This window comes from Palaemon carinicauda, chromosome 15 (assembly GCF_036898095.1).
Source record: "Palaemon carinicauda isolate YSFRI2023 chromosome 15, ASM3689809v2, whole genome shotgun sequence".
Taxonomy (NCBI): domain Eukaryota; kingdom Metazoa; phylum Arthropoda; class Malacostraca; order Decapoda; family Palaemonidae; genus Palaemon; species Palaemon carinicauda.
This window is the reverse complement of record NC_090739.1, coordinates 61,391,162-61,415,510: the sequence shown is the minus strand read 5'-3', so window position 1 is coordinate 61,415,510 and position 24,349 is coordinate 61,391,162. Positions and strand designations below refer to the sequence as shown.

At 48.7% G+C, this 24,349-nt stretch overlaps 2 protein-coding genes across 3 annotated transcripts in view; both read left to right on the top strand.

Annotated features, from left to right (window-relative positions):
• Positions 1–24,349, top strand: part of LOC137654624 (zinc finger protein 665-like) — a 272,648-nt gene that overhangs the window by 6,251 nt on the left and 242,048 nt on the right. The gene's annotated exons all lie outside the window — the stretch shown is intronic.
• Positions 1–24,349, top strand: part of LOC137653990 (zinc finger BED domain-containing protein 5-like) — a 153,300-nt gene that overhangs the window by 6,982 nt on the left and 121,969 nt on the right. The gene's annotated exons all lie outside the window — the stretch shown is intronic.

Genomic DNA, 24,349 nt, shown 5'->3' with positions numbered 1-24,349 from the left:
CAATCTCTGTGATCAGCCAAGGATATCGTGCCTGCCGTCTCTGTCAGCGAATTCAGTGTCTCTGAACCTCTATGCCATAGCGTCAGCAGAGTTGCCCGGTTGGGCAGAATGATCCATACCTTAGGCGAAGGTCTTCCTTAGGATCATCGACGGCTTCACCCCCGGCCTCCTCAGTCGATCCTTTCTTGTAAGGAAGGATCTGAGAGGGGATGTCCGTAGTCGACCTCTCAGCCCTGATCAAGTTTGTCGAACAAACTTCGGCCAGCGTAGACCAGCAGAATCGATCAGACTGGTAACGAGGCGACAGGACTCCTTAAACCCTGGATCGGAAGGACGGGTACTTTCAGTTTCCATTCCATCCATCTTCCAGGGTGCTCGTCGAATTCAGCCTAGACTGCAAGTATTCCTGCTTATGATGCAGTGTGGCTATCCCGCCGTGGCATAGCAGGTTTGTTTCCCCAGAGAACTCTCCCTGCCTTCCTCTTGGCCGCTCAGGTGCAGGCTTCCGCCTCCTCTGCTGTTTGGAGGGCTGGTCAACTCCGGTAGGCTCGGGTTCGACCTTCTTCAGCGCTGGGACAAGCTTCCGGATGCTTACCATGAGTGTGGGCTCATGGTGTTTTGCTTGGAGCCTTCTCTTCCTCTGCCTCAACATATGGAGTATCTGGCCATGATATTGAGTCAACGGCCTTATCACGTTGGAAACCCCGCTTCTCGTCCGTCCAGCGAGGTTAAGCAACGTCGGTACTTGGATGGGTGACCACCTGGGGACGCCAGATTCTGTTACCACATCCTCCGAGCCTTCCTTTCGGTTGACTGTGGCAAGACTGAGGAGAGTCGCAGTACCTGTTCTCAGTCAAGCAGAGCTTTCAGCCCTACCTTGGAACGTTTCCTAGTTCTCCTTTCCTCATTGACCCGTCTATAGTCCGAACGGTTGCCTCAGGATAAGTTCCATGTGGGGCGATCCAAGTTCCGGTGGCTTCAGGCAATGTTAACCGGACTTCCTGGCCCCTATGGGACCAGCGGAACTATTAGACCTGCAATGGGTGTTGACCTATGGAGCCTCTTGATGGTAGTGGATATTCTCGTCCTTTCCCCACATTCTTGATGCTGTTCTCGGACTCGTCAAAGGAAAGGGGGGAGGCATGTTCCGGTCCAGGCCTATGGTCAAGACCTGAAGGATACCTCTCCATCATTCAGGCAGGCTTAGGGGCCTTAGTCTGGCCCCTGTACAGATCCTACAGCTTCTGCCGAGTCGCCCCGTGCGCGTCGACTTCATGATTCTGGCGTATTCTAACCAGCAGGGGACGCATTTTCACACCTTCACATCTTGCAGTAGAGATACCGGGATGATTGAGATTCTCTCAATACCACCATCGGCTCTCTCATTCTAGGCAGGGGAATGTTCTCTCAGACTATCCGAGCAGAGCCTCGTAGAGAGAGGGTACCTTGGGGTCTTTGACCTTGGGTAACCAGCAAGTACTGGTCTGGGGGACCTGATCGCGACAGCTTGGAACCTCAAGCTTCCGCTATTCTTCCCCCCAGTCTCAGACCCCGAGACTCTGGCAAGATGCATTCCGGTGATGGTGGGACAACTTCGACGCCTGCGTCTTCCCTCCTTTTTGTCTGTGGACAATGGGTCTCAACAAGACCAGGTTGTCTGTCAACCTTTCAATGGGAGAGCTCCACTGGGACTATGCGCAGAACGGTTTCTGGACCTTCTGCTTCCCCTGATGGAACTCCCGGGAGAGCTTCTCCCACGGCGCAGACTACTCAAGCAACCACACTGCGACATCTCTCCCGAACCGGGGCGTCGCTTCGGCTTCATGCCTGGAGACACTACGCCTCCTCCTCAAGAAGAGACAACCCGCTACAGTCGCGGTACGGAGGTCGCGTCATCTGCGATAGTCATCCACAGGGGTCTCCCAGGCAAAGTGAAGAGTCTAAGGTGGTTGGTGCCGTGGGAGATATACCTCTTCCCTTGAGGCCTCTTCTCCAGCAATAACGGTCTTATTGCCTTTCGGCGGGAGGAAACTCCTTTCCGCTCTCGGCAATGAAGCCTGTCGCTCAGCCTTTCCCTGACCTTCAGGCTTAAAGGAATAACTTTTTCCTGCCCGCTGGATCTATCCTCGCTCATGCGAAGCTACGATCGTCCCTGCCCTAGTCGGAGGAAGACCTCCAACTTGGAGCATGGCTCGGACTTTTAGTCCTTTAAGAGATCTTCTCAAGACCCTTTACGACAGGCCTCGGATTGTATTCCGCCTTGGGTCTCCTGCTCACTCTGGCCACGGCCAGTGTGTAAGCAATCTTCTTGGTCTCTTACGACTTCCCCCTTTCTAAGGAAGAGGGGAAGGCAACATTCAGGCTCGCTCCTGAGTTGTTGGCTAGACTCAGAATCTGGGGGTCCCGGCCCTTCGGTCCGATTCATTCAAGATTTTGAGTCTCCATTCTGTATCTGATGTCCCAAGACCTTCTCTTTCTTGCCAGTAAAGGAATCGAGAGGTTAGCTTTGGGAACAGCTGCAGTTTGTCCTCAGTTGCAGCCGATTTGGGAGCACAAGGAGGACATGGGGGAGAGTCACCAGTATACCTCTTCAGCCCGGACTCAAGGACATTCATTGCGACCTGTCTCCAGACCCTCCCCCGTCACGTCGCCCTACAGCACGATGTTGGATACATCGCAAGGTCCCTCGCCTTCGAGTAATACTACTCTGTGACGCAGGTGCTACAAGCTGGAGTCTGGAAGCGTCAAATGACCTTCGCAGCCCGCTTCCTGCAGGGCGTGACCCACAGGAGTCTCGATACGTTTTCTATCGCTCTGTGGTGGCTACACAACAGCTGGTCTAACCTCAGGCTCCCTTTTGGACAGGTAGCAGAAGGTTGAGGGCATTGTTATCAGGTTTTAGTCTGCATGAACGAAAGAAGTATGTCTGGCCCTTACTTCTTTCTTCATCATCCCCTCTACGGGGAAGCAGCATCCTGGTCTCTGCATAGCTGACCTCGAACCTCTGCAGGTAAACCATGCTTCCTTGTGTTCCGAGTATTGAGTCAATACTGTCGCGTCCCCCATACCCTGACGAGGTGGTATTGGGAACGTCCTAACCCAGAGTTCCTTCTGGAACTCCAGGTCAACTGCCTAGGACGGGTCACACTTCTTCCTTCACACACAAGCTTACGTAGGCCACATGGTTCCTTGCGGAGCAAGGAACTTGTGAGGTGCAGGGACTCCTTTTCTCGAGTGCGACTCACTCGGATTCTGAGTCCCCGGGTAAAGCCAAAGCCAGTATGGCTGGGGACTTTCCACCCTACCTAAGGGGTAAGTCACCCTCTGTAAATAGCGTGGTTTGTATTTCGGTTACGGAACAAATGACAAATTCGAAGATAATTTGTATTTTTCCTAACCATACAAACCTTAGCTATTTACACATATTTGCCCGCCAGCCCTGTCCCCCAAGACAAGTCCTACCTCTAAGTGAAAGTGAGCATTCATCTGTGTGTGAGGGGGGGGGGAGGGGTAGCTAGCTACCACTCCCCTACCCCCCCGCTAACTAGCGCGGTGGTAATACACCCTCGTTAAATTCTAATGGCTCGCCATTTCAGCTGCGCTAAAAGGTAACCCTCTGTAAATAGCTAAGGTTTGTATGGTTAGGAAAAATACAAATTATCTTCGAATTTGTCATGTTTCCATGGAAAAGGATTTGGTGGAAGGGGTATGAATAGACCACTTAAAGAGATAATGGAAGGGGGTAGGGAAATATTAACCGACAACCCCTTGTGTAAACTTCAATACGTATCGGTTCGTGATTGGTTAACGGGAAAACAACGGAGTCTAGAGGGTAAACATCAGTGAACTAGAATGGGAAACTTGTCCAGAGAAAGTATTTATGTGAAATCGGGGTGTGACAAGGAATTAACAAAATGAATAAAAGTAATATAGGAAGATAAAATGGAATGAATGATAAATAATATATAATGGGAATATAAAATGGGGTGATTTTATAAGGTATTGGATAATAAAACGAGTAATACTGGGGTCAATCGTAATATGTCTACGAGGGTATTACATAAAAGGAATGGTATAGTTGAACTGAATCAAGTAATAGATTTGAATAAAGCTGGCAAAGAAGGCGAATAGTTACATTTCACGGTTAGAGAAGAAGAAATCCTATTGGTGGAAAAGAAGCCTCTGCGCAAGGAGTCAGGGTTTTTGCGTTGAAGGAGGAAACCTACTCTGAAGTATCGAATAAAAGTACTGGGTGGAAAAAATCTCAATATTTGATAAAAGTACTGGGTGGAAAAAATCTCAAAATTTAATAAAAGTACTGCATGGAATAAAAGTACTGCCTGGAAAAAAAAACTCTAAATTTAATAAAAGTACTGGATGGAATAAAAGTACTGACTGGAAAATAAAGATTTCTTGAAGGGCGAATCTACAATAGTATTGCATATTCTTTCGCTTCATTTTTCTAATTCTATGATAGTTTTACTTGCTGCCCAAAAATTTACGACGTTAAATTCAGGACGCAGATATGATTTACAATGGAACCTCTACATACGATTGTCCCAACATACGAATTTTCCAACATACGAAGTAAATTTTGACCAAATTTCTGTCTCAACATACGAAGTGTTGCTCCAACATACGACGTAAACAATACGCTTACCCGTGGAATTTTCTCGAAAGCGTGCAGCGTAGTTTGTTGTTGACACCGCTAGACGGCAGCACATCGGAGGGACGCCAATCGAGCGTCACCTTGATCAGTCCTCTCATCGCGTGCGCATCGTGTGGTTGTCCTCTATTCGCTCAGTTTTAAGTTTTTTATCTTGCCTTTTAACGTGTTGTTTTCTGTGTTCCGTAATCATGGGTCCTAAAAAGCTTAGTTGTTCCGTAACCGAAATACAGTACAAACCACGTTATTTACAGAGGGTTTACTTTTTAGCGCAGCTGAAATGACGAGCCAGTAGTTTTAACGAGGGTTAATTACCCCTGCGCTAGTTAGCGGGGGGTGGGGAAGGGTAGCTTGCTACCCCTCCCCCCTCCACACACCGGTGACTTGCTTCACTTCACCTTTGGCTCAGCGGTGATCAGACGTGTCTACTCATCGCCCTCGTGACAGCCTTTAATTTTCTGCTTTTTCTTTTCAGCGTGTGTGTTGGTTGGAAGTTGACCTTCAGTTATTTCTTTACAATGCGTACATGCCCTGGAGTTGCCGGTCGTCCTTGTGGGACTTTCATGTCGGACGTAAATACGGATCCGCACACCCTCTGCCCTCAATGTCGGGGCCGACGGTGTGACCAGGAGAACATGTGCCGTGAGTGCAGGGAGTGGTCTGCCTCCCAGTGGGAGAGGTTTGGCCGTCGGCGTAAGAAGAAGTCCAAGAGAGACCGTTCTCCTCCGGGGTTAACCTTGAAGGAGGAAGGTTCTCGGGACTCTTCTTCCGCCGCCCAAACCTCCTCCGAAGCTCCCCCTCGTCCGCCTCCTAAGGAGAGTCGGCCGAGTGGGAGCGCAGGCCCTTGTTCTGTTTCCCGACCTTCGGTGGGGGGAGAGGGCGTCGCCTCCCATAGCGAGGCGGTTCTCCCTCCTCCTCCGGGGGAGGTTATTGATAATGCCTTATCCAGTGATGATCTTTTACAGATTTGGTCGTCCCTGGGGCTTAAGGGCTTGCCCTCCAGGGTCGCTCTTATTGACCTTGTCTCGTTGGGGGCCGCTGTTAAGCAGTCGCCGGCGGTAGCAGAGGTAGACCCTCTGTCTATTGTCGACGTCGTGGTGACAGAGGCCTCCGACGTGGCTGGGCCTTCCGCCGCAGGTGCTGTTGCGGGTGATGGTGCTAAAGGCTCCCCTCCTCCTTCCGTACATCCTTCGAAGGGGGAAGTGAGTCCTTCGGTCTCGGCTGCTGCTCAGCTTCCTTCTGAGGGAAGTGCTTTAACGGAGACTCCCCTTTGGAGGACCGATGGTCCTGACGATCTTCCCCGAGGCCGCCTCCGCCGTAAGGCTCACCGTCCGCTACGCCACAAGGGCCTCCCTTCCCCTTACAGGGGGACTAAGAGGCGCCTTTTTGGGTCTTCATCCTCCGGGGGGGACTCTCCTCGTCAGTCTCAACCTACAGCTCCGCCCTCCTTGAACCTCTCTGCAGACCGCTCACCATCTCCTGCCAGATCTTCGCCTTCTGGAGAACTCGTCACCCGACGGGCAACGGTCCCTTCGGGGCTAAGGGATCCTTCCCTTACGCGAGCAGTGCTAGCGCACAAGCGCTCTCCTGATCTTCAGCGCTCTCCTGCTCGTCGACGATCTCCTGCTCGCCGACGCTCACCTGCTCGTCGGCTCTCTCCTGATGTTCGCCCCCCACGCCAGCGCTCTCCTGCTCGTCAGCTCTCTTCCGAGCGTCAGCGCTCATTTGAGGACCATCGCCCTGCGGTCTCTGACCACCCTTTAGTTCCTGCTGAACTCCCTGCTCACCATCTGCCTGGTCCTGTGGCTACGCAACATCGTGCTGCGCGTGTGTCAAAAACACATGTTCGCCAACGCGCCAGCGATCTCCCAGTTCCTGCTCGTGAACGCGCCGCGCCACCTGTCCTTTCACATGACACGCGTCGACCTTCTGCTCGCCAGCGATCACCTACGCGCCAGCGATTACCTCCTCGCCAGCGTTCACCTGCTTGCCAGCGCGCACAGGCGATCTTAGTATCGCCTATTCAACAGCGACAGCTAGCGCGCCAATGTTCTCCAACGCTCCTGAAGGAACATGGTTCGCCAGCTTCTAGCTCGCCATCGCGCGATCGCCCGCCTGCGCATGCTGCTCGCCATCGCTCGCCATTGCACGATCGCCCTCCTGCGCATGCTGCTCGCCATCGCTCGCCCCTGCACGATCGCCCTCCTGCAGATGCTGATCACCATCGCACCCCATCACGCGATCGCCCACCTGCGCATGCTGCTCGCCATCGCTCGCCATCACGCGATCGCCCTCCTGCTCATGCTGCTCGCCATCGCTCGCCCCTGCACGATCGCCCTCCTGCGGATGCTGATCACCATCGCACCCCATCACGCGATCATTCACCTGCGCATGCTGCTCGCCATCGCTTACCATTACGCGGTCATTCACCTGCGCATGCTGCTCACCATTGCACGCCAGTGCGTCGACATGCCACATCGCGCCATCGCCAACTTGAGCGACTGCACTCACCAGCTCGTCATCGATCGCCTGTGGACCTACATCGCCAGCGATCTTCCTCTCCTACGCGGCAGCGCGTTCCCTCGCCGTCGCGCCAACGCTTGCGTTCGTCGCCTCGGACATGCGTTCATTTACCTGCCCACCCTCGCGCCCACTCGCCTGCGCGACCGCTCGCCTGCGCGCCCGCGCGATCACTCGCCCGCGCGATCGCTCGCCCGCGCGACCATCGTTCGCGGCGAATTCCGCAGCCGGTGGTAGCAGCAGGAACGCGTGCTCCTAGACGGCACTCGGGATCACCTCCATCCAAACACAGGTTGGTAGTGCAGGACGAGGAGAGGTTAGTACATCATTCTTCCCCACCTTCTTTTCAGGCAGGTACCGTCGTGTCCCCTCCAAAGGATCGCCCGATCCCTTTCCCTTTAGCGAGGATTTCGGACTCTCTGTCCTTGGAGCAGCAAACTTGGTTTGGTCCTCTGGCACGGGCATTAGTGAGGGTTATGAAACCAGCACTCGCCGGCCAGGGTAACAAACCAACGGCTGTCTCTCCTACGCTGAAGAGAAAGAGAGGAGTGGACTTCGTGGTGACTTCCCCCAGGGCGAAGTTGGTTGCCAAGAGGTCGGTCGCGAAGGTCCCTTCTCCTGCACGAGTACTCTCTCCTTCTCCCGTGGACGAGGCCTTTCCGTCCTCAGGTGAGTCCAGTGGGGCGGTAGTCTTCCCCTCGGCACCAGGGGGGGAGACTTCGCTTCAGGCAGGAGAATCGTCTCGTGAGGAAGGGGCCCCTCGAACCTCGTTGTTGGGATCCTGTATCCCTCCCAGGAGGGAATCCAAGGATTCCAAGACCGTCCCTAAATCCTCTGCAAGGATTCGTCAGGAACCCACGACTACCCAGGGGAATGTCCACGTATCACCCCAGGAAGAGATTCCTGGGGTAGGAGACTTAGCTGCCAGCCCGCAGGGAGGAGAACAGCAAGAGTCCGAACATGCCTTCTAGCAGGTCCTAAGCCTGATAAGGCAACTTAACAGGCTTACGGATCCAGTCATCGCCCCCCGTGAAGGCAAAGACACGATTCTGGATGAAGTGTTTGACGTTCGGAAGGCCCCTAAGACCAGTGCAGCTCTGCCCTGGTCTCGGGGGCTGAAGAGTGCCAGGGCTAGGGCCAACGCTCAGCTCGCACTTCTTGCCTCCTCCAGTCGTTCCACTGCCGGGAACAAGCTCATCCCTCCTCCTCGCCTCCAGCAGAGGAGGTATTTTGAGATCCTGGGTGAGCACAACCTCGCTCTTCCTCTCCATCACTCTGTGGAGGAGCTGGCGAAGGGAGTTCCCCTTAAGAAACTCTCTACCCGGCAGGTGTCGTTCTCGGCGGCAGAGATCCTTAACCACGAGAAGGTCGCTAAGTGTGCCATGCAGGCCACTTCGTGGCTGGACTTCTGGCTAGGATCTCTGGGCATCCTATTGCGATCGGAGGACTTGTCCAAGGAGACCAATAGGAAGGTCCTAGAGACCTTCTTGCTCTCGGGCACCCGCTCCATCGAGTTTTTGGCGCACCAGGTCACCACCCTGTGTGCCAACTCGGTGTTGAAGTGTTGCGATGCTGTGTCCGAGAGATTCCATCCGAAGGTCCCCGCCGTAGATGTGTGTAGGCTCCGACATGCTTCCCTTCTGGGGGAGAGCCTGTTTGAGCCTCAAGACATGGAGCGAACGGCTGAGAGGTGGAGGAAATCCAGCACGGACTCCCTCCTCCACAGGGCCCTTACAACTCGGCCCTATAAGCCTCCAGCCCCGCCACAACAGCAGCAACAGCCTCGTAAGGCTCCCAAACAGGCACCGGCAGCTAAGAAAGTGGTGTCTAAGCCCCAGCCCTTTCCAGCCAAGGTCAAGAGGGGCGGTAAGTCCTCCAGGGGAGGCAAGACTCCTAGGGGTGGCAGTCCCCCTGCATGTCCACCTGTGGGGGGATGCCTTCAGCGTTGCGTCCGCAGGTGGCAGCAACACGGGGCCGATGCTTGGACGGTCTCTGTGATCGGCCAAGGTTATCGCGTCCCGTTCACAACATCTCAACCTCCCCTGACAGCGAATCCAGTGTCGTTGAGCTCCTATGCCACGGGATTGGCAAAGGGGCTGGCCCTTCAGGCCGAAGTCGAGACCATGCTCGAGAAGGGTGCTCTCCAGGAGGTCGTGGACGGCTCCCCAGGCTTCTTCAGTCGACTCTTTCTTGTAGAGAAGGCTACTGGAGGCTGGAGACCCGTCATCGATCTCTCAGCTCTGAACAGTTTTGTCAAACAAACCCGGTTCAGCATGGAGACAGCAGACACGGTCAGACTTGCGGTGAGACCACAAGACTTCATGTGTACACTGGATCTAAAGGACGCGTACTTCCAGATCCCAATCCATCCGTCTTCCAGGAAGTACCTGAGATTCTGCCTAGACAACAAGATCTACCAGTTCAAGGTGCTGTGTTTCGGTCTCTCCACAGCTCCTCAGGTGTTCACCAGAGTGTTCACCCTGATTTCATCTTGGGCACACAGGAACGGCATTCGTCTCCTTCGTTACCTGGACGATTGGCTGATCCTAGCAGACTCGGAGTCGACCCTTCTTCGGCACCGAGACAGGCTTCTGGATCTTTGCCAGGCCTGGGGATCGTGGTAAATCTCGAGAAGTCCTCTCTGCAGCCGTCCCAACGACTGGTTTATCTAGGCATGCTAATAGACACCAATCTCCACAAAGCCTTTCCATCAGACGACCGGATAGCAACGCTGAGGAGGGTGGCAGAACCCTTCCTCAGGCGAAAAGAACTCAACGCCCAATCGTGGTTGCGCCTCTTAGGCCACCTATCCTCCCTGGCCCGTCTGGTTCCAAACAGCCACCTCAGGATGAGATCCCTTCAATGGCGGCTCAAGTCCCGGTGGAATCAAGGATCCGATTCCCCGGACATTCGGATCCCAATGGGGTCTCTGGAACAGACGGACTTGCGGTGGTGGCTGGCCGACGAGAACCTGCGGAAGGGAGTGAGTCTTCTCGTCCTCCCCCCGGAATTGACTCTGTTTTCGGACGCGTCAAAAGAAGGGTGGGGGGCGCACGTTCTGAACCAGAGGGCCTCAGGCCTTTGGTCAGAATCAGAAAAGTTCCTACACATCAACCTGCTAGAATTGAAGGCCGTCTTTCTGGCTCTTCAGCAGTTCCAACGGTCCCTGGCGGGTCACTCCGTGGTGGTGATGAGCGACAACACCACGGTAGTGGCTTAAATCAACAAGCAGGGAGGCACTTTTTCGCAACAGCTATCCCATCTTGCAGTAGAGACTCTGAGGTGGACCGAAACCCACTCGATAACACTATCAGCTTGCTTCATTCCTGGCAAGAGGAATGTGCTCGCCGACAGTCTGAGCAGGGCTTCGCAGATAGTGAGTACCGAGTGGTCTTTGGATCCTCAGATAGCCAACAAAGTCCTGACTTTGTGGGGTTCCCCGACTGTGGACTTGTTCGCGACAGCCTTGAACTTCAAGCTGCCCCTGTACTGCTCACCAGTCCCGGACCCCAAGGCACTCTGGCAAGATGCTTTCCAGCAACGGTGGGACAACATCGACGTGTACGCCTTCCCACCGTTCTGTCTGATGAGAAGGGTGCTCAACAGGACCAGACTATCGGTCAACTGTTCCATGACTCTGGTAGCTCTGCTATGGCATCACGCGGAATGGTTTCCGGACCTTCTGCAACTCCTGACGGAACTCCCAAGGGAGCTTCCTCCACGACACGAGCTTCTCAGACAACCCCACTCCGGCGTCCCTCACAGGGCCGTAGCCTCGCTTCGGCTTCACGCCTGGAGACTATCCAGCGTCTCCTCGCGGAGAGAGGCTTTTCGCAACAGGTTGCGGAGAGAATGTCTCGGCACCTGTGAAGGTCCTCTGAGGGAGTCTACCAAGCAAAGTGGAGAGTCTTTTGTGGTTGGTGTCGTGGAAGGGGTATCTCTCCACTCGATGCCACTATTCCAGCAATAGCGGACTTCCTCGTGTATCTGCGAGAAGAAATGCGCCTTTCTGTCTCGGCAGTGAAAGGCTATCGCTCAGCCTTAAGCTTGGCCTTCAGATTGAAGGGCGTGGATATTTCTTCATCGCTAGAACTCTCTTTACTCATACGTAGCTATGAGCTTACCTGCCCCCAGTCGGAAGTGAGACCCCCTCCTTGGAACGTGGTTCGAGTCCTCAGGTCTCTTAAGAGACCTCCCTTCGAGCCATTACGCCAGGCCTCCGATCGCCACCTGTCTTGGAAGACGGCTTTCCTACTCGCCTTGGCTTCGGCCAAGCGAGTTAGTGAACTTCATGGTCTCTCGTACGACATCGCCCATTCAAGGGGATGGGGGGAGGTAACGTTCAGGTTCGTCCCTGAGTTTGTGGCCAAGACTCGGAATCCTGGAGTGCCGGATCCTCGGTTCGACTCTTTCAGGATCGCGAGTCTCTGTTCTGTAACAAACGACCCAGACCAGCTGCTACTATGTCCAGTGAGGTGTCTGAGGCACTACTTGAAGAGAACGGCTGCAGTCCGTCCTCATGTGCGAGCTTTGTTTGTGAGCACAGGCAGGACAAAGAGGAGGGTCACCAGGAACACCATCTCAGCTTGGATTCGAAGGGTTATCCACCATGCCCTGAATCCTGACCCTCCTCCGTCACGTCGCCCTCGGGCCCACGATGTCAGGGGTATTGCTACATCCCTGGCCTTCAAGAGAAACTTCTCTGTGACGCAGGTACTTCAAGCTGGGGTCTGGAAGCGTCAAACGACCTTCACAGCCCACTACCTGCAAGACGTGACCCACAGGAGCCTCGATACGTTTTCTATCGGCCCTGTGGTGGCTGCACAACAGCTGGTCTAACCTCAGGCTCCTTTTTGGACAAGTAGCAGTAGGTTGAGGGCGTTGTTACCCGGTCTTAGTCTGCGTGAATGAAAGAGTATGTCTGACCCTTACTTCTTTCTTCATTCTCCCCTCTCTTGGGGAAGCAGCATCCTGGTCCTCGCATAGCTGACCTCGACCTCTGCAGGTAACCCATGCTTCTTTGTGCTCCTAGTATTAAGCTTAATACTGTTGCGTCTCTCATACCCTGACGAAGTGGTATGGGGAACGTCCTATCCTAGAATTCCTATCTGAAGGTCTCAAGGTCAACTTCATAGGACGAGTCACACTCTCCTCCTCACACTGCTTATGTAGGCCACTCGTTCCTAGCGATGCTAGGAACTAGTGAGGTACAGGGGCTCCCTCTCTCTATTGCTGCTCACTGAGGGATCGAGCCCCCGGGCAAGCCGAAGTCAGTAAGGCTGGGGACTTTCCACCCTTCCTAAGGGGTAAGTCACCCTCTGTAAATAGCATGGTTTGTATTTCGGTTACGGAACAAATGACAAATTCGAAGATAATTTGTATTTTTCCTAACCATACAAACCTTAGCTATTTACACATATGTGCCCGCCATCCCTGACCCCCAAGTCAAGTCCTACCTCTAAGTGAAGTGAAGCAAGTCACCGGTGTGTGGAGGGGGGAGGGGTAGCAAGCTATATATATATATATATATATATATATATATATATATATATATATATATATATATATATATATATATATATATATATATATATATATACACATACATACATACAGTGAGCCCTCGCTACTTCGCGGTTCAACCATTGCGGATTCACCACTTCGCGGATTTTTTTCATAACCCGTATATATAAACATAGCGCGGATTTTCCGGAAATTTCTAAAATACCGCGATATATGAAGACCCCAAATACGATATTTCGTTACCTGTAATTCCATTAATACTGTAATTAGTAATATCTGCTCTTACTGATGGTTCATTGCATTACATATGACATATAATTCAGTACAGAAAGAAATAAAACACGAAAAGAGAATGTGATCATACGATAATTCAATACGTATACAGTACGTAGTAAAATTAAATCGAACATGAAACGCAAATCAGATGCAGTCATACCGTATTAGAATGGTGTAAGGCTGCTGATGGCTACCACTGTACTACAAATGTAATGGATGTGCATCTTTTGTATGTATACGTACGTAGTACTGCATCCAATAATACAGTATTCTTTTTTGCAAAAATCACATCTCGAATAAGCGTACATATCCTACAACAAAACAAGCGTAAAATAGCGTACGTAAAGCTGTACTGTATACGTAGGGTACCTTGTATTTGAATTGGTAACTACTACGTAGCATATAAGACGGATTGTGATTGGTTCAAGCGCTGATAGATGACGAATCAGAACCCAAGTTTTGTAATCTAGCCTGTGATTGGTGTTTTGACCGCTTCTCCAACCTCCAGCATCTTTTCGCGGCCACTTCGTTTGCCGCTCTCTCGCCGTGTAGATGCTGCTACGTTATTGTGAACTTTAATCTGTGCTGTGCATGACTGTTTTAAGTTGAAATTTTTGTTGAACTTTCTGTTTAACCCCTACTGTACAATGGCTCCCAAGCGTTCTACTTCCGTTAAGGCTGGTAGTGAGCTTAAACGCCACCGAAAGATGATGACGATTGCTGAGACGGTGACGCTTCTCGATATGTTAAAAGAAGGCAGAAGTTACGCGGCCGCAGCCCGCCATTTTGGAGTGAACGAATCCACCGTTCGCTACATCAAGAAGGACGAGGCGAACATTAGAAAGACGGCTACCATCACCTTCAGCAGATCAGCGAAGCGAGTCATTACCATGCGTAATAAAACGATCGTACGCATGGAAGGTGCTTTAGCAGTGTGGATTGCCGACTGCCGGAAGAAGAACATAGCCTTGGATACGAACATCATCCGAACCAAGGCTTTGAGCTTGTATGAGAATTTTGCGGCAAAGGAACCTGAAGACGACGATGGCGACCATGCTGAAGAAGATGATGTAGATGAACCTCAACCAGGGACATCCACTGATTCCCAGCCTCATAAACAACGTTTTTCAATATTAAACTTACCCGATAATCATGTAGCTGTCAACTCCGTTGCCCGACAGAATTCTATGGAGGGATACGCCAGCTATCACAATACTAGAAGGGGGTGTATTTACCAGCGCCACCTGTGGCCAGGTACTCAAGTACTTCTTGTTGACACCTCCTCAATTATTCCTCTGTCGTGCTTCCGGCAAGACGTTCTGGGATACGCTTATGTTCTTGGAGTATTTTCACGACTTTGGTGAAGTATTTCTCTTTGATTTCGGCTGTCGCTTTACTGGAAAACTTCTATATTAGCTTAGTTAGCTTTTGGAATTAATTTGATTAATTTTGGTGACGAGAGAGTATGAACTCTCGTTCACCTTTCAATGGCCGACCCTTCCCTTAGACGGAAGTGTTGGTGTCTAAGAGAGTATAGACTCTCTTTCTTAATTTTGCTTAACAAAAGTTATAGATTTATTTTATATCTCTCCGCCTCTTATAGGCCTCTTCGATTAACTTCCTTTTATTATAAACTCATTAAAATTAATTTTTATATTTGTTTATATTCGACCTTCCTAATAGTAGGCGGTCTTTTACCGAAGTTAATAAACTTTGAGCCCGTCATTTCGGTTTTACGTGTTAACATATTATGCTATTTCCGCCACAGAGTTTGAAAGATTTTCTTTGACAGTCTCGTACTGTTTTCAAAGTTGAACTAACGTTTTGTTTTGTCTCTGCAGTTGTTGACGTTCAGAACGTTCAACTTGCACTCTATCGTTACGATAGAGAAAGAATGTTCACGGTTTCACGTTGCAGTAAGAGTAACCGTGTCTAGCGTTTTGTTCATTCTTTCTTAACTTAATGGTTTTGATCCTAATAAAGGAACTTTTCAGTTTTTTTTTTTTTTTTTCCTTTAACAATAATATGTTTTAACGATATATATGATTGGGCTCTTCTCTCAGGTTCTAAGTCAAGAGAGAGAGAGAGAGATAGAGAGATAGAGACGGAGGGAGAAAGAGGATAAACGTTTCATTCAAGCCTGCCAGGCGTACGAGTAACGTCGTTATCGTTTTTTGCTCTTCTCCCTAGTCTCTTTAGGGGAAGAAACTAAACGTTTCTAGAGTGATCTAGTGTTTAGTCTCTTTCCAACCACTGAATTATCTTTCATTAGATTTTTCTGTTACATTGTAATTCTGTTTTCGCAATTACTAACTTTGAGAAAGGATAGAATTGCGTATTTCAGGTACAAACCACTTAAAGTTCAGTGAAATAAGTGCAAACAGAAATCAAAGTGATAAGTGATTAGTGCGTGAGGGTACTTTTGTGCGCGCCAGTTGTCCTCCCAGTCCGGGACCTCTTGCAAGCTCCCAAGCCCAAGGGAGAAGCAATGTCGAAGGGCATAAGGGTTCAGCAGGCCTTGATCGGCGCACAGAAGTATTCTCGGTGGTTGTGGGCGTGTCTTACCGAGACCGTCACTCCCACCCGCAGACGATTGAGCCCTTATTTTGCTCGTCTGCAGAAGAGATTAGGGGAGAAAATAAAGGCAGAGTAACGCTGGTCTCAGGTCTCAAGACTTCTTAAACGTTAAGTCCAGACCTATGCCAGACGTACGAAGTTAAAGTTCACAACCCGAATGCAGTCATTGGGTTAGCTCTGACTCTCCTCAGTCATCAGTTGATTACACTCCGCCTAAGAGGAGTAAGGTTCTGCCACAACAGATCTCTGCTGTTAAGGCTTTACCTCAGCAGAACTTAGTGTCTGCCGACCCCAAGTTAACTCTACTACAGTCCATGCAAACACAGCTTTCGGACTTGATGAGTGAGTGTCGGGCTGAGAGTGTTGCTCCTCCGCCTCCGCCTACACTCCCTCCTCCTACACTCGCTCCGCCTGATCACAGTACCATCTGCCAGGCGTACGATGTTGTGGACTCTACTACAGTCCATGCAAGCACAGCTTTCGGACTTGATGAGTGAGTGTCGGGCTGAGAGTGTTGCTCCTCCGTCTCCGCCTACACTCCCTCCTCCTACACTCGCTCCGCCTGATCACTGTACCATCTGCCAGGCGTACGATGTTGTGGACTCTACTACAGTCCATGCAAGCACAGCTTTCGGACTTGATGCGTGAGTGTCGGGCTGAGAGTGTTGCACCTCCTGCACTCCCTCCACCTGTTCTCGCTGCACCTGTGCTCGCCCAGCCTGCACCTGCTCCGCCTGTGCTCGCCCAGCCTGCACCTGCTCCGCCTGGTCGCAGCACCATCTGCCAGGCGTACGATGTTGAACCACTTTCGGAGTTTGCTGTTCACAGTGTTGTTCAGCCTCAGCCTTCTTTAAGGCAACCCTTGCTTTGGGATCAGGAGAGTTACACTCTTCCTCCTCCTCCCCTTGCTGCTCCACCAGTGGTGCAACTCTCGGTTGGGGTACAACAACCTCTCCCCTCCGTGAGTCTGTCTGCTCAACCAGCGCTGCACCGAGTTCAACCCTCATCTAGGCAAGCTCATCTACACCATACACTTGCGCCTCAGGAGCCTCAGCTTGCTAGAACTTTACCTTGTTCTGCGCAGCCTCAACCTTCTCATGCTCCACTCATCTCTCAGGAACAGGAACGGACTACTCCGCCTCCGTCCTCCGCTCAGCTGGTGCAATCCTTGGGTGCAACTCTTGCTAGGAGTCAACCTCCTTCACCCTTGCACCTGCCTTCTGCTCCGTCTGTTGTTCAGCCTATGCAGTCTGAACCTCAGGTTTTCCCTCAAGTTGAGGAAACCTCTGTTGTTGTTCCAGCTCGTTCTGACTCTGCTGTTCAGCATACCATGGTTTAAACCCCATGCAAGCATGCATAAAGCACTCTAGCACTGGTCATGGAATTTCTGAGAAATGTTAAACGCCATGCACACGCTCTGCTTTCCTTTCAGCAGGCTCTGCTTACAGCAGGCTCTGCTTACTACATGCTCAGCATTCAGCATGCTCTGCATTCAGCATGCTCTGCATACAACATGCTCTGCATACAGCATGCTCTGCATTCAGCATGCTCTGCATACTACATGCTCTACATACAGCATGCTCTGCATACAGCATACTCTGCATACATCATGCTCTGCATACCTTACCGCATGCTTCTCAACACATCTTGGGTTGTTGCCAACTCACTAGACTGTCAAGCAGTTTCATAACGTTGCCTTCTAGTCTGCTGCTTTGCACCAGTGAACCCTCACTCAGAGAACTTAGCTTTTCTAGGATAAGGTCCCTGTAGATGAGAAAGTTCTTTTCTCCCTCCTTCTGATATTCCCTTGAGGACTCTGTCATTTGGAGGGAGCCTTTAGCTGCATAACCTCTTATGGACTTTTATTTAAGCATAACATGCTTACAGGGAAGGTAATGGTTACACTTCAGCCGCTAATCCCGTCTGTTACCACACCTGCTCCCATAGACCTTGAGCTGTGTTGCATGACATGCAGTCCAAGCTTAGTCCTTGTTAGAGGATTTTTTGTTTACGGAGTCAATGTGTCACGGGGAAGACGTTCAACAACCAACAGAAGGGACTTGTTGTGACGCAGTGGGCAACCTCAGCAACCCGTTAAGGAGTTGTCTGTACGACCCAGACAGTCTAGACAGATTCGGGTTGTCACTGTACTTCCTCGCTTGCCCATGATTGACAGTTTACAAACTGTGCAGCAGTATCATGATCTTGTGTCCGGCTCCGTCAGACGACTGGCTTTTAAGAGCTCCCTCAAGTCGTCGCTGTCTGGAGATTTTCAAATGGACTATGGATCTGACCAAGGAACTGGGCCTCCTGGTCAATTTTGAGGAGTCTCAGCTCGTTCCATCCCAGACCATTGTCTCCTTGGGTATGGATCTTCAGAGTCGAGCTTTTCGGACTTGTCCGTCGGCCCCAAGGATCTTCCAAGCCCTAGAATGCATCCAGAGCATGCTGAGAAGGAACCGATGCTTAGTCAGGCAGTGGATGAGTCTAACAGGGACACTTTCATCGCTGGCCCTGTTCATCGAGTTAGGGAGACTCCACCTCCGCCCCCTTCAGTATCATCTAGCTGCTCACTGGATAAAGGACATGACGCTAGAGACGGGCTCAGTTCCTGTTTCCGAAGAGATGAGGTCTACTCTAACGTGGTGGAAGAACAGCATTCTTCTCAAGGAAGGTCTACCATTGGCTGTTCAGACCTCCGACCACCGTCTCTTCTCGGACGCATCGGACACGGGCTGGGGTGCGACACTGGACGGACAGGAATGCTCGGGAACATGGAATCAGGAGCAAAGGACACTTCACATCTATTGCAAGGAGTTGTTGGCAGTTCATTTGGCCTTGATAAACTTCAAGTCCCTCCAGCTTAACAAGGTGGTGGAGGTGAACTCCGACTACACCACAGCCTTGGCTTACATCTCCAAGCAGGGAGGGACTCATTCGAGGAAGTTGTTCGAGATCGCAAGGGACCTCCTCATTTGGTCAAAAGATCGAAAGCTCACGCTGGTAACGAGGCTCATTCAGGGCGATATGAATGTCATGGCAGATCGCCTCAGCCGGAAGGGTCAGGTCTTCCCCACAGAGTGGACCCTTCACAAGAATGTTTGCAGCAGACTTTGGGCCCTGTGGGGTCAGCCAACCATAGATCTATTCGCTACCTCGATGACCAAGAGGCTCCTCTTGTATTGTTCTCCGATTCCAGACCCAGCAGCAGTTCGCGTGGATGCCTTTCTGCTGGATTGGTCCCATCTCAACCTGTATGCATTCCCGCCGTTCAAGATTGTCAACAGGGTACTTCAGAAGTTCGCCTCTCACAAAGGGACACGGCTGACGTTGGTTGCTCCCCTCTGGCCCGCGAGAGAATGGTTCACTGAGGTACTGCAATGGCTGGTCGACGTTCCCAGGACTCTTCCTCCTAGAGTGGACCTTCTGCGTCAACCTCACGTAAAGAAGGTACACCCAACCTCCACGCTCTTCGTCTGACTGCCTTCAGACTATCGAAAGACTCTCAAGAGCTAGAGGCTTTTCGAAGGAGGCAGCCAGAGCGATTGCCAGAGCAAGGACGACATCCACTCTCAGAGTCTATCAGTCTTTATGGGAAGTCTTCCGAAGCTGGTGCAAGGCCAATGCAGTTTTCCTCAACCAGTACCAATGTAACCCAGATTGCTGACTTCCTGTTACATCTAAGGAACGTAAGCTCCCTATCAGCTCCTACGATCAAGGGTTACAGAAGTTTGTTGGCAGCGGTTTTCCGCCACAGAGGCTTGGATCTTTCCTCCAACAAAGATCTACAGGACCTCCTTAGGTCTTTTGAGACCTCAAAGGAACGTCGGTTGTCCACTCCAGGCTGGAATCTAGACGTGGTCCTAAGGTTCCTAATGTCATCAGGATTTGAACCGCTCCAATCAGCCTCTTTTAAGGACCTCACATTAAAAAACTCTTTTCCTCGTGTGCTTAGCAACAGGTAAAAGAGTAAGTGAGATCCACGCCTTCAGCAGGAACATAGGTTTCACATCTGAAACGGCTACATGTTCCTTGCAGCTCGGTTTTTTGGCTAAAAACGAGCTTCCTTCCCGTCCTTGGCCTAAGTCGTTCGAGATCCCAAGCCTGTCCAACATGGTGGGGAACGAACTGGAGAGAGTACTTTGCCCAGTTAGAGCTCTTAAGTACTATCTAAAGGTCAAAACCATTACGAGGACAATCAGAAGCCTTATGGTGTGCTATCAAGAAGCCTTCTCTACCAATGTCTAAGAACTCAGTTTCTTACTACATCAGGCTTCTGATTAGAGAAGCAAATTCTCATCTGAAGGAAGAAGACCTGGCTTTGCTGAAGGTAAGGACACATGAAGTGAGAGCTGTGGCTACTTCAGTGGCCTTCAAACAGAACCGTTCTCTGCAGAGTGTTATGGATGCAACCTATTGGAGAAACAAGTCAGTGTTCGCATCATTCTATCTCAAAGATGTCCAGTCTCTTTACGAGTACTGCTACACCCTGGGTCTATTCGTAGCAACGAATGCAGTAGTAGGCGAGGGCTCAGCCACTACATTCCCATAATCCCATAACTTTTTAACCTTTCTCTTGAATACTTTTTATGGGTTGTACGGTCGGCTAAGAAGCCTTCCACATCCTTGTTGATTTGGCGGGTGGTCAATTCTTTCTTGAGAAGCGCCAAGGTTAAAGGTTGTGATGAGGTCCTTTAGTATGGGTTGCAGCCCTGTATACTTTAGCACCTTTGAGTTGATTCAGCCTCCCAAGAGGAACGCTGCGCTCAGTAAGGAAGACGATCTTATTAAAGGCAGAGTAACGGTTCAAGTCGACTTCCTTACCAGGTACTTATTATTTCATTGTTATTGTGGATAACTGATTATATGAAATATGGGATACTTAGCTATCCTTTAATCTTGTACACTGGTTTTCACCCACCCCCCTGGGTGTGAATCAGCTACATGATTATCGGGTAAGTTTAATATTGAAAAATGTTATTTTTATTAATAAAATAAATTTTTGAATATACTTACCCGATAATCATGATTTAATCGACCCTCCCTTCCTCCCCATAGAGAACCAGTGGACTGAGGAATAATTGAGGAGGTGTCAACAAGAAGTACTTGAGTACCTGGCCACAGGTGGCGCTGGTAAATACACCCCCTTCTAGTATTGTGATAGCTGGCGTATCCCTCCATAGAATTCTGTCGGGCAACGGAGTTGACAGCTACATGATTATCGGGTAAGTATATTCAAAAATTTATTTTATTAATAAAAATAACATTTTTCTGCCAGCAAAGGATGGTTTGTGAAGTTTCAGAAACGCTTTGGCCTGAAAAACGTTTCCCTGCATGGCGAGGCTGCTTCCGCTGACACTGCCGCTGCTGAAACTTACGCGAACGAGACGTTCAAGAACATTATCGCTGAAGGTGGATACAAGCCGGAACAAGTGTTTAATATGGATGAGACCGGCTTGTTTTGGAAGAGAATGCTGTCGCGAACTTTCCTGTTCAAAGAAGAAGCCAAAGCCTCTGGCTTTAAAGCATTCAAAGATCGCGTAACCCTCGTGATGTGTGGCAATGCTGCTGGATTTTTGCTAAAGCCGGGGCTTATTTACAAGTCAAAAAATCCTCGCGCTTTGAAAAATGAAAATAAGAATCTCCTTCCCGTGTACTGGATGCATAATCAAAAAGCATGGATTACGAAGATGCTGACCTCCAACTGGTTCCACCAGTGTTTTATCCCGCAAGTCAGCAAATCTCTCGTAGAGAAGGGCTTGCCATTCAAGAACCTTCTCCTTATGGATAACGCTGGTGGACACGCAACTGATCTGTCGCATGAGGGGATTCAGGTTGAGTTCCTGCCACTCAACACCACGTCATTAATTCAACTGATGGACCAGGGGGTTATCAGGGCGTTCAAGGCCCTCTACTTGAAGAATACCTTGGCGGACCTTGTTGCGTGTGTGGATGCTGCCCAAGAAGATGAAGAGGAAAATTTCAATTTGGAGGCGTACTGGCGGAAGTACACGATAGCCACGTGCCTGCAGAACATCCAGAAGGCACTGCAAGAAATGAAAGCTGCTACTGTTAATGCGAGCTGGAAGAAGTTGTGGCCCCAGATTGTTTACGACGACGAGGGATTTACACCGTCTGAAATTCAACACTCTGCAATACGCAAATCTGTACAGTTGGCTGCGATAATTGGAGGTGATGGGTTTGGCGACATGACGACTGAAGTCGTCGACGAGTTGTTGGACTGCCATTCCCAGCCGCTAACTGACGCAGACCTAGAAGACCTGACGAAATTGGCCAGTGAAGAAGACAGTGAAACGCAGGAAGAGACCCAAGAAAATGTCGAAGAAACGGGCTTAACATTAGAACGGCTTGCCAAGTTCTGCAACCATGTGAAGGAGGTGAAAGAAATGTCGCAAGAGTGGGACGAGGATATGGTTCGGTCTATGCAATTCTGCAACAAGATCGATGACAACATGACTCCCTACAGGATGCTCTTCGAGAGAAAAAAGAAGCAGCGGCAACAACTTCCGATCACAATGTTCTTCCAGCCTCGCAAAAAAGAACCAGTTCCTCCTGCTACTACGCCTTCGGAAGAAATTGAAGAAGTTTCCCAGGAAGAAGTTGAAGAGGTGTCCCAGGAAAAGACACCTCCGTCTGAAGAGATGTAAAATACTATCATTGGCTGCACAGTAGAACACATCATCAGCTTCATCATCATCATTTCTACTGTGCAGCAAATTCATCGCCATCATCATTCAAGTTTTTCTTCAACTTCTTTCGTGGTCAGTACAGTAACAATCTTTATTTTTTACTTTAATATTCTAACATTTTAGTATTTGTGACTGTTTTAGTTTAGTATGCATTAAGTTAAAGGGAAGGTTTTAAAAGTCTGAATATACATGTAACCTATCATATTTTTTTGTTTAAAATTTACATTTACGTACGTAAAACAACTCTCTCTCTCTCTCTCTCTCTCTCTCTCTCTCTCTCTCTCTCTCTCTCTCTCTCTCGTAAATTGTTTTCCTGCTTTGCTACGTATGTACTGTATGATTTTATATAGATACGGTAAATAATATTTGTTATAACATATTTTCTAAAAGCTTTTACTGTAATATCATTATTTATCACTTTCATCATGCGCGTTAAATGCCTTCGTTTGTTTACTGAGCGTACTTTATGACGGCGCCGTTTCAGGTGGCGTCATAAAGAAAAACATTTCATTTGGAAGTCCTAAGAAAAATTAAGTAAAACATTGGTAATAACAAAATCAACATACTGTACTGAATAATCAATATAATCGATGCAAAAACTAACCTATACACAGATGTGTAGATGCGTTTGTTTCTTCATTATGATCAGAGATAAACGTAAACAAAACATTGGTTGTCATTTTTTATCGTGCTTTTTGGCGTGTTTAGGAAACGCAGGATATAAAATCGCCTTTAATATTTGTGCCTGTTTTAGTTTAGGGTACTGTAGTACATGCATTAAGTGTTCTGTACATTAAAGGGTAGTTTGTTAACAGTACTACGTACAAGGGAAGGTTTTAAAAGTCTGAATGTACATATTAAATAAATACGTAAATATGGTGTCACTACTTCGCGGATTTTCACCTATCGCGGTCGGGTCTGGAACCTATCTACCGCGATAAACGAGGGCTTACTGTATATATATATATATATATATATATATATATATATATATATATATATACTGTATATATATATATATATATATATATATATATATATATATATATATATATATATATATATATATATATATATATATATATATACATATATGTATATATATACATATATACATATATGTATATATATATATATATATATATATATATATATATATATATATATATATATATATATATATATATATATATATATATATATATATATATATACAGTGAACCCTCGTTTATCGTGGTAGATAGGTTCCAGACCCGACCGCGATAGGTGAAAATCCGCGAAGTAGTGACACCATATTTACCTATTTATTTAACATGTATATTCAGACTTTTAAAACCTTCCCTTGTACGTAGTACTGTTAACAAACTACCCTTTAATGTACAGAACACTTAATGCATGTACTACAGTACCCTAAACTAAAACAGGCACAAATATTGAAGGCGACTTTATATCGTGCGTTTCCTAAACACGCCAAAAAGCACGATAAAAAATGGCAACCAATGTTTTGTTTACGTTTATCTCTGATCATAATGAAGAAACAAACGCATTTACACATCTATGTATAGGTTAGTTTTTGCATCGATTATATTGAGTATTCAGTACAGTATGTTGATTTTGTTATTACCAATGTTTTACTTAATTTTTCTTAGGACTTCCAAATGAAATGTTTTTCTTTATGACGCCGCCTGAAACGACGGCGTCATAAAGTACGCTCAGTAAACAAACGAAGGCATTTAACGCGCATGATGAAAGTGATAAATAATGATATTAGAGTAAAAGCTTTTATAAAATATGTTATTACAAATATTATTTACCGTATCTATATAAAATCATACATACGTAGCAAAGCAGGAAAACAATTTACGAGAGAGAGAGAGAGAGAGAGAGAGAGAGAGAGAGAGAGAGAGAGAGAGAGAGTTGTTTTACATACGTAAATGTAAATTTAAAAAAAAAAAAATAGCCCCATTTCATATAAAATAGATTACAAATATTTTACTTTATCATATTACAGTAGTCTGTATAATACTGTAAAGTTCAGTACAGTATGTTGTTGTTATAGTCGTGGCAATGAAATTCT